We start from the raw sequence: 12,988 nt of genomic DNA, 5'->3' as shown, positions 1-12,988 counted from the left end.
GTGTACGCTACGTCGCTGACGAAAAAGGAAGTTATGGAAACGCTTCTTGTGCTGAATGTCTTGATGCTGATCGCCGATGGATGCTCGAGAGTACCTTAGGAAATACGGGTAAAGGTGTCGATGTACTGCAGAAATAAACAATGTTTTCATTTTCGTACATCGTTTGGGTTTGAGCTGTACGCAATAGTTCCTTGGTTGATGCAGGCCTTGACGGACACAACGGGGCAGCAATTCATTTACGAAAGTTCCCGTGATCTGAAAGGGGGATTAGGGCAGCAGACGAAATGTGTTCTCTCGGGGGCAAGCCTTCGAGGTACATTTTCGCTGGTAACGGCGGAGTGGAGGACGGAATAAGTATTGTCTTCGACGGTCGATGCAGGGTATGCTTACCAACGAATCAGGACAGGGCGTTTTCGACTGGCACAACACACTCTTCCTCTCGCTGCGAAGGCTTCCAACTCAATGCTAGCGCGCCAGCGAGCGGTCACTTATATTGGGCTCGATCGCGGCCTCCCATTGGCCTGCGCCGTGCTTGCGCAAAGCCACGCGCACACCGCGTGCTGTGCGGTGCAGGCCAGCAGGGCTGCCAACACGTCCCCGCTGCACTGTATACTCTGGTCGGGATTTCCCTCCCACTCGACAGGTGCTTCTAGAGATTGTCTTTCGCGCTCAGATGACGTTGCCAGCGGTTTCATACGCCACGTGTTTGGCGTGTTACGTCCGAAATTCCATCGACGAAGCCAAGTTGTAACATACAAGTGTGTTGTAGTTGGGACACGAGAAACGGTGGTGTGAAAGTTGCGTTGCCGCCACTAATGTTAATATTCTTTAACAAACGTCACAATCACAATCGCAATATAGGCAACGTATTTTAGTACACAAAGTGACTCAACTACCAAATTGACGAAGCTTCGAATTGTAAGAGAACCACAAACAATAGGCAAAGTGTAGAGTAGACCTTATACATGGTACAGTTTTGGAGGTCATGACACCTTTTTTCATTGCGCTAGATGAATTTTCTTTTCGTGATTTCACTCACAGGTGCTAGTTTTTGGGGTTGCGTCTCCTTTCTGCTTTCCGTGACTGATGCTGCCATCTAGCGGCTGGTCACCTTGTGTAGAGGCTGCAACGTATTCTGTTTCCCAACTGTCGGTTTTCCTCACAGAAAACACGAGTGCTCACTTTACAAGACTCCATTAAAAGACGAGTTCGAGTATTTGTATTCTCCAAGATCGAAAACTGGGAACTTTTTAGCTCTGTGCATCAGAGAACTGTTTCTGGAACAACGTGAGGGAATTTTATACCACTTTAAGATGAAAATAAAAATCTTGAAATACAAATAATTTTGAAAATAAAGAGATAAAAGAACTAGGAAACAAAAAATAAATGAAATTACTGAACTGTATTGAATTCTGATAAAAATCAAATCATTTGATGTTAAACTCAAGGCGTGGACTAATAATATGAATGATCATTTATTAGGCAATTAATTGTCAAGAGGTGATAAAAGCTGACAATAATCTACAGATACAGTCGAAATTCGCGTTGGCATCGTCCAGTATAACGCGATACTTCTTTTTATCGTGTGTAGCTGCATCCATTTTGATACAGTCCCCAAATGACAGTATCAGTCAGAGAAAGTATGAAGAGGGAGAAACCCCAGAAACTAACAAACGGCCAGTAAAATCACAGAAAGAAAATTCATCTAGCGCAATGCCATAAATGATGTGACCCCCAAAACTATGCCGTGCTGAAAATGTGAGTGACAAGAGACAGAAACAACGACATTAAATACTATTCACCTCGCAGTACGCAACTGCTATGCTGTAGTTTAGTGCAATTAGATATCGACTACAGAGTATTTGCGGCTAGAGTTCAATGGCTTCTCGTAAGTCACACCATTAATTCTGGTTGTCCTTAGATTGTTTTATCACGTCCTTATTAGGTCCTAATTCCCACTACTTGTGTGTACACTAGATAGGACTGCAGCTGTTTCTTACTTGTTTTATTCTTGAATGGCAGCTCACTGAACTGCACTGCATATGGTCACTATCGATTAGCAACTGACAGTGGTCGTCAAAAACCACAAAATTGATTCATGTTACCTTGCAATGATATCTCATGCCGATTCTGTTATTTAAGTAGCAGCGTAAAAATATTGCTACTGATAATAGAACGAAGGAACTAATGATTAAGCAACGTATTGGGTTTTCCGAGCGTTGTACAATGAAGGGTCATACATGTAGTCGCTTGGTTTTACTGTACGTCGCTTGAGACGCGACTTGAATGCATCCGCTGAGTCAACGAGATGGCAGCAGAAGTCTCCGCGCTCAAACTGGAACACGTGCGCATAACGCGCGATCCGGGTCCGCTGTCTACACGGAGGCTGAAGTCCTCTGCTTGGAATTGCCATCGCGTGCGTCACAAATGGTCAATCGTCACCTCGCATTTTCCACACGCTCCGCGGCTGCGGCAGTTACGCGAACGGTGAAAACAATTTGAAAACGTCCACATTTTATTAACTGTCTTATGCCGTAGACTACGAGTGCGCAACCAGCGGCCTGAGGGCTGGGTCCGTGCGCGATTGTTTTCAATCCAGTCAACGAAAGAAATTCACGAAGTTACTCCTGAGATTGTCTGTCTCATTGCCTTATTTTGCTTTTCTATCCCTTCTCAAATTAACATTAGAAAATAATTCATATCTGTTGTAAACGTATTAGAACACAGCAACTGTTGAAACTGGTGATTTATAATCAGTTAGCTGCAACCAGTTACTTTTACAGGAATTTATTTTTACGCAATAACATCTCATGTTTCCTGACAAACCATCTTTATCCGTTTACATTAGTTTATTTATCGTGATCATTGTTTCTTTGCTGCAAAATTTTGCGACGGAACTATTTTCCTTCTTAGAACACCTACTGTAAAACGTAAGTAAAGATACAATGTTCACGACACGTAAATAAATCTAAATATCTAGGTTTATGCGCTAGGAACGCTGCTGTCGCGTCATGTGTTGAGGCGGCCCTTGAGCTTAAGTATGTGAATCTGGCCCGCGGGTCACCAAAGATTGCCCATGCCTTACCTGGACTCTTTCAAATTTAATGGCAAACAAAACTAATTGCCATCAGCCACTGATTTGTATCTGTTTCTTAGAGAGCTCAATCGTCCACCCTCTGGTAGACTGCAATGATTTTGTTGCAGGAAAAGTGATGATCTGACGAAAATATTGTAGGTCACTTCAAGATGATTAACCCAATGTTTACCAGTGGTGCTTGGGCTCTTTAAAGGACTATTATCAATCTTGTCAGCGGTGTGAGCGGAGACATCATGTTTCCTATTAGCTACTGACCACCAGCAGCTAACCCCAATACCCGCTATTAACATTCTCACCTTCCTGGCTTTGAGATTACTGCAGTATCTCATGCTCTTTGTGTGCTCCGATGTCCGTCATCTGTTTTCTGTTGGTGTTTACAGAGGTTTTATTGGTGGTAAATGTTGACGTGCCTTCTGAAATTGTGTCTTGTGTACCGCAAGTCATTACTACGAGTAGACTTTCGAACTAAACAAATAATCAGGCCGAAGCTTTTCCTCTTTTCAGGAGTGGAATCGTGACATGATATATCAACTATTAGACGAATTACCAAGTGATCATATTCAGTTGCCTTGGACGGTGATAATGAAAGAGAAACGGTGCCACCGTATAATGTGTCATTTTCTTGATATGCCTGTAGTCAACGGCAGCAGTAGTTTAAGATATGCGATCATTGCAGATCTTCAGGTGATAATGTGTACGCCTATAACAAACGCAAATAAAGCACTATATGTCAGCTGTTACAGACTATCGTTCTACAAGCTAACCGAGTAAATATCGCAGCACATATGCTTTCAGAGGGGACGTCGTTCTAGAAGGTGTGCATTGTGTAACTCTGTAAGGCACCCCTGTCGTACCAAATATGGGTGCACTAGACATGAGCTGTTTGGTATAGTATGAGAAATAACAGGAACTATTTTGCAGCGTACCAAAACATTGTGAAAATACTCGTATTTACATTAATTTTCCATGTACTTGATGGTACCCATGTTAATCAAATAATAATTCTGACGAACATTTAATGATGTAAACAAAGGCATAACTGATCCTTGGAAACTATTGATTGAGTGCAAATACAAAATGTAGCCTGCACATGGCTACTTTTGCTGTATATTAGTCCATACCTCAAGCTCTTACTTCAGCAAGAAGATCTTAGCCAATGAATCCCACTCGTTTAGCGCTGTTGGAACGAAGACTTCAGCTCTTTGTTGAAAGAGTATACATACTACTTATCTGGCTAGGATGGATTTAGAAATGGCCCGGAATGATTTCAGTGATAGTTAACATGGCATTTACAAAATTTACTGCTTTGTCTCTAAAGCTAGCTACTTCGGACGCACGGGAAGGAATTTTAAAACACCATATAAAGGACACACAGAATGAAAAGGAAAAAAGACATAGGAAGGAAATCAATGGTTGCAGTTCACGCCATAAAAAATAGTCCAACGGTGCATAGTATCGAAAACAACCTCGAAATTTTGCGTTAATTATTATCAGTAAGGATCTGTCTAATTAAAAAAATTTCGTGTCATAAATGTTTTGGCTTGTTATTTAAAAGGCGTCTTCAGTGGATTAAAGCCTATACTTGTTTGTGTTTAACTTATTTATTTTACATATTGGGAATTTTATATTGAGGTTATAAACAGTTCTGGCGCTTTCCGATTTTCTATGACGTTGTATTAGTTTAAATTTCTTCTTACAAATTACATAGATATTGTTCTACATGTGTTCTTCTTCTGGTTTTATAGTTATTCTTCCTCTTATTTCATTCTGTAGATTTCATTTTCCCGGCACTAGGAAACGAACACTCACTTTCAGCATGTTACATTTTGGATACTAGTGTTCATTTCCTAGTGCTGTGCAAATGACATTTTCTATGGGAAGAGATGGAAGACCAGTTATAAAACCGGAACAAGAAAACTTGTAGAGAAGTATTTATGAAATTTTTAAGCAGAAATTTAAACTATTGCGACGTACTTTTTATAACCTCAGTGTCCAATGCCCAATATACACAAAAATGTATACATCTTAAACCACTACGACGCCTTCCACATAATGAAGAGAAAAAGGCGTATGACACGAAAAATTTGTTTGTTTTATTCTTAATTAGACACTTCCAAAATAATAATTATTAACATAATAGGACACGCAAACGACAGGACAAGGGAAGTTAAACAACGTTATTTTTCATACAATGAAGAAGCGATATATTATGGACATAAATGTGAAGTAACAGAAATTTAAGCTCACCTGAATAAATGCAGAGAAAAGACGCTCTAAGAGCAGCGCATACCTAGAAACACTATTATCATACATATGTGCCGCTCTGTTACTGACAGCGTCCTTAAAAGGCACTCCACGATTTCGGAGCTCAGATGTTAGTAAACTTGCATTTGTAAACAACCACCGTTGCATCCAAGGCACACAAGCGTCCCTAAATCCAAGCAACTACTTTTAGTTTTTGATTTGAAAAGTTAGAAAATCAAAATTCTTAACTTGTCAAAAAGCTAAAAAATACCAACAATTTTAGAGTATCAAAAAGCACAGTTTTTCTAATCATAACGCAGCTATTTCTCCTGCAATATTATTGGACAGATCACTTTCAAATCTACTTGACTTTTACTTTCGTATAGATTTGATATTACTTCGCCACAGCTGATACTGTAAATGTGTAGAGTTACCATTTACCATTTGCTGTTATATATTGTCCTCCCCGATAGCTGAGTGGTCAGCGTGACGGATTGCCTTCCTACGGCCCGGGTTCGATTCCCGGCTAGGTCGGGGACTTTCTCCACTTAGGGACTGGGTGTTGTGCTGTCTTCATCATCATTTCATCCCCATCCGCCGCGCAGGTCGCCCGATGTGGCGTCGAATGTAAGAAGACCTTAACCAAGTCGGCCGTACCTGCACCGCAACGGGCCTCCCGGCCAATGACGCCAAACGCTCATTTCCGTATAAAGTATTTAAATATCATTGCATCATGCTTTTACAATGTCAGTTTCAGATCCGTAAGAAAACGACGTCAATGTAAAAACTGAAACCGGTAGCAGGCTGAAATAAAAAATGTAATAGTAACTGGAACAGCCGTTTATTGATTCAGTACACAGTTGCGCACAAACAGCGCCATCCAAACATGGGGAAACTACTAACTGGTAGTTTCTACTGTAAGGTCAACATTTCTAAATGTGTCATCCTCTTAACTGCCTTGCGAGTGTGGAAAAGTTGTCTTTTGAGAGAAACAAAATGGCCGAATCCGGTTGAGCTAACGAGCTCGTGAGTGGAATTTCACCAATGCCATAGAGGTTCTCAGGTTATCGTCGTATTTGCTAATACGTTGATGGTACTCCCAGTATTCCTACCATAAAAGTCCCCGCGTGTGCTCGTCACAATAAGCTGACACGGAATAAAATTTTCTGTGCCATTTTTTCAGTCCGTGTAAGTTCTCTTTCTTCGAAATATGAAAACCATCGTGGGATAAGACACCTACGTAGCTCGCTTCAAAATGAGACTAGAGAATGACACCTTCTATATATGTTGGTTAAAAGCGAAATAAAATAAAAGAGACCAAAAGTATCACGGACGAGAATGGGGTGCAAAGAAATTAGAAAAAAGATACAAGCAAAAACATGACGTTACTTTCTTTTTTTTCCATTGACTCAATCGTACGTCTTGTTACAGCAGTTTCATCGCGAAACTGCGCCTTCAGTGACGAAGAAAGAGCCACGTTACACTGGTGTATCACCAGTAACTTCGGTAAAGTGATGATTGAAAGCCTCTCTTGAGATCAGAAGAAAGAGCACATACATGGTGTGAGCTAAAATCTTCCCCACGTTAAAAAAAAGTATTTCGAAGGAATTATACTACACACATCTATGCAGTTTATTGCAAATGGTAAGTTAACTCACATAGTTTTTTTATGGATACATTTCTGCAATTGATGCTCGTAGATTTCCCTCCATTTCGTTGCCAACATCTCTTGCGCCACCGCCTCTACAGCATCCCGTATTCGTGCCGTAAGAGTTTGCACCTCAGGAACTGACAAACTGAACACTCTATGCTTAATGTAACATCACAAAAAGTGAGCAGAGGTTGTGTCTTGTGAACTTGTTGACCATAATGTCGGACCGTCTCTACCGATCCATCTGTGAGGAAAGGTTTCACCCAAGAACTGGCGAACAAATAACACTTAGTGTGTGTGACTATGGGCCTTCGTGTGGAAACATTACCCATTATTGAAATTCCTTTAATTAAGGTGTAACGTAGAGTTCCAACATGCCCAGGTAAAGTGTTGCCGTAATGGTAGCCTCACTGGAATAGAACGGTCCAGTAACTGTGTTGTGCATTACGTCACATCACGCATTCTCTTTCAGTCCCTCATCAGCTGTACCACGAGATGTGCGTTCTCTGGTCCCCAGATCCGGAAATTATTCCAGTTTACCATCCCGGAGACGTGAAAAGTTGTTACATCAGCAAAACAAACTTTATAAAGGTAGTAGGTCATTATCTGCATCGATTCGTTCCGGCCTGTTCCTCGCAAACTCAACACGCAAGGACCTATCATATGGCTGCATAGCTTGCATTTTGTAAAGACAGAAATTGTAATATTTCTGGCTTATTCAGCCATCATATTAGGCTCCAGGAAGCTATTCCAGGGCAGTGGGGATGCAAGAAGCATAGAGATGACGCAATGTGGGATGAGGTACCGGTGACAGATGTTAGATTCGGTACCATTCCCGTGAGAAAGACCGCCTGCATGATGCTGCTGCTCTGTGATTGGCTGCTGTGTTCGGCGGTAGGGCGCCAAAACGTTAAACTTTAGTTGCTATTATTAATTAAACCTGGCCGGCCGGAGTGGCCGAGCAGTTCTAGGCGCTACAGACTGGAACCGCGCGACCGCTACGGTCGCAGGTTCGAATCCTGCTTCGGGCATGGATGTGTGTGATGTCCTTAGGTTAGTTAGGTTTAAGTAGTTCTAAGTTCTAGGGGACTGATGACCACAGATGTTAAGTCCCATAGTGCTCAGAGCCATTTGAACCATTTAATTTAACCTGTCATCCAAATTACTTCATTTTTTTAAAGAAACATCTCTCAACAGCCAGCTATCAATGAGTCATTTGAAAATTATTAAAATCAAAGTATTACTAAAACAAAAGACTGACGATATTACTGCCGATGCACTTCGGTCGCGTTTTGGTCACGCCTTGCTGACTTGGCGCGCGAAGTGTCTCGGGCAGTCCGGCTCTCCAGTTCTGACCGTTCCAGTAGACAGACATGTTGTCTGTTATAGCAGTATTTGTTTCATGCAATTTTATTTACTACAATTCCGACCGTCGCTAGGTACAGACATGTTCTCTGTAATAGTAGTATTTGTTTCATGTAATTTTATTCTCCAGTTCTGACGGTTCCAGTAGACAGACATGTTGTCTGTGGCAGGATGTATTTCATGTTATTTTAGCCAGATATAATGACTGTGGAAAGATATGTTCAACACGTTGTGATCAAGAATAGTTTCTCGTGTCTATATCAATAGAAACGCGAGTGGCACCCCAATGAGTTATAGTTTATTCGTAGCACCAGTTCCTTGCGAAGTTAATTTCAGCCCCAAGAAAAAGAATCGACGACCTGCGTGCTGTTTTCTGCTCTGGGGACATCATCATCATGAAGACAGCAGGTCAGTGAAGTGTACAAGAACTTACGTATTCCACACAGGGTAGTGGAAACAACTAGGCACCTCACGTGTACTGCATGCACAATACAAATGTGCTGAGTGACACGTCATCTGCAGTAATGCAGAGGAGGTAAAGAAGGATGAAAGTATTAACACTATCTCACTTTTATCCCCTTTTTTTCTTGCCGTAAAATGCAGCCGTTCGTGTAAAATTTCATGGCCGGTCGGAGTGGCCGTGCGGTTCTAGGCGCTACAGTCTGGAACCGCGTGACCGCTACGGTCGCAAGTTCGAAACTTGCCTCGCACATGGATGTGTGTGATGTCCTTAGGTTAGTTAGGTTTAAGTAGTTCTAAGTTCTTGGGGACTGATGACCACAGAAGTTAAATCCCATAGTGCTCAGAGCCATTTTGTAAAATTTCATAACTGTTTTCTGAGGTAGGCCGTTTCACTGGAAACACGACGCGCCAGTTTCCGCGGTCTGAGCTGATACGCTGCACACGCGGTATGAACAGTGATGACATTCATTACAGGTCTACCGCTTATGACTTGTCATCAACACTGTCATTCTAAACTTTTCATGTCCTCCTTTGATGCGCTACACGTTTGGCGCATATCGACCATTACCTAACCTTAAGCGGCAGAAAATCATGACCTTCAGCGTATCCTTGCCGTATAAGTTCAGAGAAGCAGAATTCCAGGTAGACTATGCAACAATTCTAGTACGTCCACTGAATATCTCGCGTAGGAATCACGAGAATAGATTGAATACAAAGTGCCGTCAGGTCTCAACAGGAACAGATCAAGTAATACTGATGTTCAAAATGTATTTTATCAGTAACTTACGGTTTTATTACTTGGTGTGTGATGCTATACTGCTGCGTGTGCTCAACCAGCGAGGTATGTTTTATTATAACCCTGACGTTGGATTTTAATATCTATATGTTCACGACTAGATGACAGCGCACTGTAAAGAGTGGCACAATATCTTAAGTACGTAGATAACATGCAACACACATATGTTGAGAAAAATGTCTTTCGAAATGAATTTCGACTATTACACTGTAAAAAACTGGTGTAAAAATTTCTTTCAGATCTAAAGACGACAAATAAAATTTGCCGAAACTAGTCGTTCATATGTGTAAATACTGTGATTTCGGAAATTAAAACTTTGACAAAAAGATTCTAGTTTTCATAATAAAAGATCGCTTGCGGCTGGTCCCGGCGGAGGTTCGAGTCCTCCCTCGGGCATGGGTGTGTGTGTGTGTGTGTTTGTCCTTAGGATAATTTAGGTTAAGTAGCGTGTAAGCTTAGGGAATGATGACCGTAGCAGTTAAGCCCCATAAGATTTCACACACATTTGAATAAAAGATCGGTCTGCCGCTCACAGTATCAGGTAAGGGTTTTACAGTGCCACACACAACCACACATGTAAGGCATAGGGCAGGGAGTCGCTAATATTGAAACAACGTATTTTCGATCATTCACTTAGGTCAGTGGTTTCGGCACAGAGATGTAGAATTATCTCATCCTCTCCAAGCCTGTCGGTCCTAGGAAAATCGCTCGCGCAAGACGCCGGCTACAGTTGAAAGCGGATTACCCTCGACGCTAATCGATGATCAAGTGCCTTATTACCCGAGCCGGGGAACCTCGGAACTTTTTATTCCGGAAGTGTGGGAGCCTGTGGCAATTACCGCGTCATTATCTCGAGAGCAGCGGCGCGCCGAGTGGACGAGTATAACGGGGCAGCACGGGATAGCGGCCTGGTGTTCTCATGAATCGCGGCCTGCGCTTATCTCGACCTCCACAAAGCCGGCTTGCGACGTGGGCGAGTGTTGCGCAACGTGGTCGCCGCTTATGCGTCGGCCGGCAAGTTCATTGCCGGATCAGCTGCACCCGTTAGTACGGCGCGGGAAGCCACCGGCTGAATTCCGAGGCCCAGAGTGGGCAATTCCTCCGTCCTAGCTGACAGAGTCTGTCACGTCTGAACACAATAGTAGCTGATACCAGTGCAGCTACTGGCGGTGCCAGAACGATAAATCAGCAGAGAATAATCGCCGTGGGCTTTAACCTATGTTCCCAAAACAGTTACACAAAGTAAAAATAAAAATCACCAGTGACCAAACCAAATTCACCAACAGACAATATTTTTTATTTTCCTAAATCTACATCCATACTCCGTAAGCCACCTAACGGTGTGTGGCGGAGGGTACCCTGAGTACCCCTATCGGTTCTCCCTTCTATTCCAGTCTCGTATTGTTCGTGGAAAGAAGGATTGTCGGTATGCTTCTGTGTGGGCTCTAATCTCTCTGATTTTATCCTGATGGTCTCTTCGCGAGATATACGTAGGAGGGAGCAATATACTGCTGGACTCTTCGGTGAAGGTATGTTCTCGAAACTTCAACAGAAGCCCGTACCGAGCTACTGAGCGTCTCTCCTGCAGAGTCTTCCACTGGAGTTTATCTATCATCTCCGTAACGCTTTCGCGATTACTAAATTGATCCTGTAACGAAGCGCGCTGCTCTCCGTTGGATCTTCTCTATCTCTTCTATCAACCCTATCTGGTACGGATCCCACACTGCGGAGCAGGATTCAAGCAGTGGGCGAACAAGCGTACTGTAACCTACTTCCTTTGCTTTCGGATTGCATTTCCTTAGGATACTTCCAATGAATCTCAGTCTGGCATCTGCTTTACCGACGATCAACTTTATATGATCATTCCATTTTAAATCACTCCTAATGCGTACTCACAGATAATTTATGGAATTAACTGTTTCCAGTTGCTGACCTGCTATTTTGTAGCTAAATGATAAGGGATCTGTCTTTCTATGCATTCGCAGCACATTACACTTGTCTACATTGAGATTGAATTGGCATTCCCTGCACCATGCGTCAATTCGCTGCAGATCCTCCTGCATTTCAGTACAATTTTCCATTGTTACAACCTCTCGATACACCACAGCATCATCTGAAAAAAACCTCAGTGAACTTCCGATGTCATCCACAAGGTAATTTATGTGTATTGTGAATAGCAACGGTCCTATGACACTCCCTGCGGCACACCTGAAATCACTCTTACTTCGGAAGACTTCTCTCCATTGAGAATGACATGCTGTGTTCTGTTGTCTAGGAACTCTTCAGTCCAATCACACAATTGCTCTGATAGTCCATATGCTCTTACTTTGTTCATTAAACGACTGTGGGGAACTGTATCGGACGCCTTGCGGAAGTCAAGAAACACGGCATCTACCTGTGAACCCGTGTCTATGGCCTTCTTAGTCTCGTGGACGAATAGCGCGAGCTGGGTTTCACACGACCGTCTCCATGCTGATTCCTACAGAGTAGATTTCTAGTCTCCAGAAAAGTCATTATACTCGAATATAATACGTGTTCCAAACTTCTACAACTGATCGACGTTAGAGATACAGGTCTATAGTTCTCCACATCCGTTCGACGTCCCTTCTTGAAAACGGTGGTGACCTGTGCCCTTTTCCAATCCTTTGGAACGCTACGCTCTTCTAGAGACCTACGGTACACCGCTGCAAGAAGGGGGAGGGGGGGGGGGGGGCAAGTTCCTTCGCGTACTCTGTGTAAAATCGAACTGGCATCCCATCAGGTCCAGCGGCCTTTCCTCTTCTGAGCGGTTTATATGTTTCTCTATCCCTCTGTCATCTATTTCGATATCTACCATTTTTTCATCTGTGCTTTGGAAAAACACATTTAAGACATATTAAGTCTACAATGTTATAACAGTTTATTACCACACACAGCCACTTTTAGTATTCAAAACTTTCTGGTTTCAACCATCACTATCTTGTTGTGTTATCGTGTCTCTTGTACTTACCTAATACCTTATAGCAAACTGTGTAAGATAGGGTGTTCTGATGTTGGCCAGTGACAACCGAAAGAGGGAATTTGTGAAACCTCAAAAGTACATATGCCAGGTAGTTATAATCGTTAAATCATTATGGGTGGACAGCACAGACTTCCCCTTTGACAAAATATAATGTCTTTCCGCAATAGACACTAAAGGTTTCCTTTCAGTTCTTCTAATACTGTGTCATCCCCGCTTTTAATGTTAATAATGTCTACATTAATGTCTAGGTCAACATTTACAAGGTGTTCCATAGGTCTGTTGACCCATGCACTCCGCTTGTAGACGGAGGGCAGCGAGTGTTCCGTTGCCCAGCGAGACAGATATCGTGTACCCATCTACCACCGCAGTGAT

The sequence above is a fragment of the Schistocerca gregaria genome, chromosome 3 (genome assembly GCF_023897955.1).
Source record: "Schistocerca gregaria isolate iqSchGreg1 chromosome 3, iqSchGreg1.2, whole genome shotgun sequence".
In the NCBI taxonomy this organism is placed as follows: Eukaryota; Metazoa; Arthropoda; class Insecta; order Orthoptera; family Acrididae; genus Schistocerca; species Schistocerca gregaria.
The sequence above is the reverse complement of the archived record's forward strand: the minus strand, read 5'-3'. Positions refer to the sequence as shown.